The following is a 5,947-nucleotide window of genomic DNA, read 5'->3' on the forward strand; positions in this document are numbered from 1 at the left end:
TAAAACATGCGGCGAGCAAGCCTAAACTTTCCCCTCACCTAAGAGGACTAGCAGAGGGAGTCGTTGCTTTTCTTCTACTTTTTTTCTCTTCTTCAAATTTTCCATTGAGCAAGTTCTTTTAAAACAAATTTGAACTTTTCCCATCCCAACGATTCCCACGGACAGTTGGCAAAGAATCCTGGATAACTTGCAAAGCTGGGATTCTTTCCAGGCATGAGTAACTTGTTAAAAAGCCACCACTTCCTTAATACTAACAGTGAATGGAATTGGAATTCACATCCACATAAATCCTTTTTGACCCACTGGGAGAGGTGTGCGTGTGTCTGTCTCTCTGTTTCTCTGTCTCTCTGTCTCTCTCTCTCTCTGTGTCTCTCCCTGTGTCTCTCTGTGTCTCTGTCTCTCTCTCTGTCTCTCTGTATGTGTGTGAGAGAGAGAGAGAGAAAGAGAGAGAGAGAGAGAGAGAGAGAGAGAGAGAGCATGTGTGTGCACAATTTTTTTATTGATAAAACACTTGGATCTCAGTATGTCTGTTTATATTTCACTTCTTATAAATAAAAATGCTCATTTATGCCAGTTGAGGTTAAAAGTATCCTTTTTCCCCTTTTCCCAGTTGCCAGCTGTGTGCCAGTGATTTTGACAGATGAGGTCAGCAACCACGGTTAGAATACTTACTTGAAAATGACTTTGCTCCAATTTTAACTAGTTGAAAGTAAAGAGGACACAATTGTGAGCACCTTTGAAAAACAAGCATTTTCATGAAATCTAATTTTTTAGTTGGAAAGCTTCAATAAAGTTTTGTCAAGTCTTATAGCAAAACTAACGGTGTGATTTTTACATTTAAAGAGCGTTATGTTAGGTCCTCTGTGCATGTAGGGGAGTGAATTCCCACAGCAACCTCTACCAGCTACTATTCTGAATAAACAGCTGCTTCCCAGTAATTAATAATAATAATAATAATAATAATAATAATAATAATTTGCTCATTTCTAAATCTTTTCAACAGATACATTTTTTAAAGTTATTATTGCCTTTAAAGATAAATTCTGGTGGTTGGATATTTACAACCCAGATGAAACAAAATAACCTATCTATCATTCTGCATATTTTCCTTTCTGACAAGAGCAGCTGAAATCTATTTATGTAACACACATCTGTAATAGAACATAATTTTATGTTCGCTATTAAAGTCTCTTGTGTTTGTGTTTGGCGAGGGATACGGAGGTCCAGGGAGATTTCACAAGGTCGTGCATTGCTAAGCAGTAGGACCTACCAGAGACTTTTCTGTCTCCCTGTGATGAGCCGGTAGCTGGATTCTCCCAGAGTCTCTTTATCTGAGTGTTTCACAAACAACTGCTCTTGTCTTGGCAAGGCTAGGCGGGGTGTATTTTGATTAACAGGCAGTCCCGTGAGATAGTTAGCGCTTCCTGCTTCCGGTCAGATGTCCCATGAGAATAACTTCTCTACATATGTTTTTGCATTTTTGATCACAATCCCAGCTGGAATCAGGAAGTTTGGAGGCGGCATGGAAATGGAAACTAATTGAAAGTCACAGTGACATTGTTTTGACTTTTAAAAATATTTAATGTTCTGGTGGTTCGGGGATAGGATTGCTGATATAGTCTATTATATACTTAAAAAGCATGATGCTGCCTCAGCTCCGTATCCAAGAAACATTGTTCTTTAAAGGCAAAAAATTTCAGTTTAGAGGGACGGTTTTCTAAAGGCATAGGGAGGCATGGAGTTGGGTGGTTTAAAATTCTAAGCTAAGGGGCTTTATTGAAGTATGATTCCCTATTATCACAAGCCTGCAGCTTTGCCCCAAACTCCATATCATTCTGTATTCCTGTCTGCTGCGATGGAGAAAGAGGCCAGAGTATGCAACTGTCTCTTCAAAAGGTATGAAGATGAATGATTAAACAATGCTTTTGCTAAGCCATTCTAAATGATGCTGCAGGGTGCTTTGAGCTTCTCTTTGTCCCTTTGATAAGTGAACGGTAAAAGGGGGTACCCTTGTATACCACTGCGTCTACTGAGTATTACCTGACAGTGGGTATGGCCTGGGTAGTTATATGGAGTCTGGGCCACAACAAGAGCTAAAAGTATCTGAACTCTGCCTCTGACACTCTTCTCTTCGGTTTCCTAAGAACACCTCTCAACAAGCTTGGATCTTTTAGACATCCATAAAACCCTGGTCTCTTTTGGCACCAAGGCTGCTGATTACAAGGACTGACATAGAAACAGGAGGAAGGTGAGGTCTGGGGCTCACTTCCACTGTAACTATTTACATTTAAGAAAACAAAATACAAGTAGCATTCTGTGGACTCAACGGGTTATATTTGGGAATATATGTATATATAAAAGTAGATATATGCATACAGTAACAATTGATGAAAAAAGAGGCAATGAATTAGAAAGGGAGTGGGGGGTATGCTATCCTTCTGTGGAGTGTTTGGAGGGAGGAAAAGGAAGAGAGAATAATGTAATTAAAATACGATCTTAAAAAAGTAGGCTAATTGTTGAAGTAAAATAAGCAAATATATGCTCATGTATCCCTAAAGCTCCCGTTCAGTTTTCAGTCAAAGATGGGAATATTTCTTTTCTTTTCTGTTTTTGATGGGACCATTTCTGCCATGATATTTCAGACCTGGGCAAACCCAGGCAGAAGGACCCTGCCACCCAGGGTCTTTTCAATATGCTCTGTTTGACACCTTGTGAGGGGCTTGTTTTGATCATTGTTGCTACTTGCTATTTTCTATTCTTTATTTTCGTTTTCCTATGAAATTTCCAAGGTGATTTTTGGTGGTTTTGTGTGATTTTTGTTTCGGTGCTTTCATTTTTGTTTTGCACGGACCACATAGGAAGAAAACGAAGACTTACTGAAGATCAACGATGTACCAGCCTGTTTCAAATTCCGTTCTTCCCTTATTCTCGAGCAGATTAGTGACATGTCTGCTCTTCCGGCTTTCACAAAATGAGAGAGGAAGTCAGCTGTGGCTAAATTTGGTCAAATTCATGGAAAGGAAACTAGTGTGAAAACCTAAGTTTGGGTAAAACAAAAATTCGGTCTTTTGTTATGCGCCGTCTTCCCTGCAGTTGGTGACAGGGGTGCTGAGGGATTCTGAGTACAGATCATCAGTAGGGGCCGAGTTCGGAAATTCTTCAAACCAAACATACTTAGACATTGTGGTTTAAAATTGTGTTTTCAACAATTCTTAATTGCCTTGGGTCAGATAACCGTGCAGTGATGCAGGAGAATGCCCTTGCCCTCACAGATGCCTAATGAAGTCTTCAGGGTTTGACAGCTGCAGCTCACCTTCAGATGAATCAGCGAAACTGTGTCTGATTGGCAAATCCAGCTGCAGAAGTGCTCGCTGGCCAACTCTTTCAGATCTTCCCACCCTTGAACGTCTTTCAAAACAAAAGTTTGGGGGAGAGTATTACCTTTGTATATTTTCAGCTTGAATCTGTAGCACCCACCATGAGTCAAGAAATCGTGCTGTCTTTATGCTCGCTGTCCTACATATTTGCTTGTACTCAATGTGAAAGTAGCAGTTTTCAAATTCTAATTTATAGAGGACAGACTAGGCAAGCAGATGTTACACTGTTGGTGATTATGAGTTTCGGGGATGCTGTGTCAGAGAAATCAAAGTGTTTTGCCAGGCTTTGGGGCCCCTTGAGTCATAGAAAGATAATCAATGGGGTCCACAGATCCTATGGAGAATGTAGTTCTCCCCTGAGCTTAGGGTTCTTCGTTGCTTGTTCTATTTTTATCTAGGAATATTTCTGAGATTATTAAATGCTGAGTTTAGTTAACTGAGGAATGTCATGAGCCCCTGGGGCTTTCTTTGGATAATCACTTACGCTTCTGAATGAAAAAGCAGATCTGAAAGGGGGGAATGGTTTAATGCAGAGAGTTAACTGGTCAAAGAGGACTCTCAAATCACATTTAGTTTAGTGTCTACTATGCATCAGATACCTTGAGGAAACTTCTTCCATTCTTACTTGTTCCCTTAATCTCTCTATTCTTTCTTTTCTTCTCACTTCTTCTCTTCTCCCTGACTCTTTCTTGGAAGTATTTATAATGTCTTTTTAGTGGGAGAGAGGTGAACATTCAGTTTAAGTAAGTTGGGTATTCAAACTCTAGTTTTTTAGGATGTCTAACTTGTATTAAGTGCCTTCTATGTGGCAGGCTTTAGAGTTATATAAAAGGCTTGTTTATTTAGGAAGGGGGACCTCAAGTTTAGAAGCCATGCTTAGAAGTAGTGGAAGACAATAAGCAGGAGACAGTTCCTGATTTGACATCTACTGTATGAAACATTAGGTAAACTTCTTAATGTTTAGGTGTGTCTTAAGAAATAGAAAGACAATCATATACCAGACATACTTACCGCTGAACAGTTAGAGAGGTATAGAAAGGAGAGGTACAGAGGGTGAAAGGCAGAGAACGCATTGTCCAGGCATCCAGAATTTAAAAAAGAATAATTTCTGTAAACAACATTAACTCTCCATTTGAGAGTTCTTGACCAATTCACCCACTCCGATATGAAGAAAAGCAGTTATGGTGAATTATTCTGAGACAGTTGGTCAATATGGTATGCAGATCTGACAGGCATCACAGATAGGATCACGAAGTTCTAAGAATTCCTGTTCTGAAGGTGGCAGAATTGAAGCAAGGTGTCAAGGTGAGGCTAAGTAGAAACACGGCAGCACAGCTTCTCTTTAGAAAGTAAAGCAAGAGTAAGACCCCAGTGCTAAAACTTCGACCTTCACTGTTCCCAAAGCCCCATGTGTTAAGGGTTTGACAACTGTTGTAGCTATCAGAAAGTGATGGGACTTTGAGGAATAAGGTGGGAGTCCCCTCTGTATGCTGTGATTACCGTTAATGAATAATAAAAAAAAAAACCTGCTTTGGATCTACAGCAAGGCAGAACTTAGATAGGCAGTGAAAGCTAGGCTGAATGTTGGGAGAAGGAAGAGCAGAGTCAGAGAGAAGCCATGGAGCCGCTGATAGAGTTGGACACGCCAAAACTTTGCTGGTAAGCCACTGTCACATGGCAATACACAGATTAATGGAGATGGGTTAAATTAATATGTAAGAGTTAGCCAATAAGAAGCTAGAGCTAATGGGCTAAGCAGTAATTTCATTAATACAATTTCTGTGTGATTACTTCAGGTCTAAGCTAGCTGGACGGTCAGGAACCAACAAGCAGCCCTGTCCTTCTACAGAGGAAGTGGGGTAGTGGAGGAAATTTAGGCATTAAGGTGTGCTCTTTAAGAAATCACTGTTGGAATATTGGGCCCTCCACTTAACCTTCACATTCTGCCCACCCTGAGGTGGGGAACCTTTGCCACCATAGGCTATTGCCATACTCCAAAGGCGCCAATGCAGCACTGACCAGCAAGCATGCATTGACATCACTGAATATGCCTTCATATCTTTAAATGAATTGCCCACCTTTGTGTTACAGTGAGAAAAGGCGAACACACCCAGGCATCCTCAAATCTATTCTTCCTGGCTCAGGGGAATGAAGTGGAAAACTCAAGAAAAAGAAGAATCCTGTGTTTGAAATTAATTTGAAATAAAAATTACTAAAACAATATCACAAAGTTTCTAGAATGTTCCATGACACTCATTGCACAATAGTACCTGTTAATTGCATATTGGTTTTCATCTGCTTAAAAATCAACCCAGCCTTCCTTTGGAGCCTCTAGGTCCTATGTCCTCACATTTCACCTCAACCAGTGTTGATATCTTCAACGGTACTGAGGCAAGTTTTGATAGAGGAAGAAACTAAAAATGAATTCAAGAGAATGCCTCAACGAAGCAGGGCTATATCCAGTGGCTTTACAGGGCTGGCACTCAGCTGTAATTAATCTCACAACTATTTTTTGCCCAATGAGTACAGCCACTGTAGAGTTTTAGCCTCTTGTGCTGTCTTGATATCCT

At 40.3% G+C, this 5,947-nt stretch overlaps 1 long non-coding RNA gene across 1 annotated transcript; it reads left to right on the forward strand.

Annotated features, from left to right (window-relative positions):
• The first annotated feature begins 1,511 nt into the window (after positions 1–1,511).
• LOC119802814 lies at positions 1,512–5,603 on the forward strand. Its single transcript, XR_005283506.1, has 2 exons — positions 1,512–1,896; positions 5,469–5,603. It is a non-coding gene; the product is annotated as an uncharacterized LOC119802814 (long non-coding RNA).
• The last annotated feature ends 344 nt before the right edge of the window (positions 5,604–5,947 follow it).

The sequence above is a fragment of the Arvicola amphibius genome, chromosome 12, assembly GCF_903992535.2.
Source record: "Arvicola amphibius chromosome 12, mArvAmp1.2, whole genome shotgun sequence".
In the NCBI taxonomy this organism is placed as follows: domain Eukaryota; kingdom Metazoa; phylum Chordata; class Mammalia; order Rodentia; family Cricetidae; genus Arvicola; species Arvicola amphibius.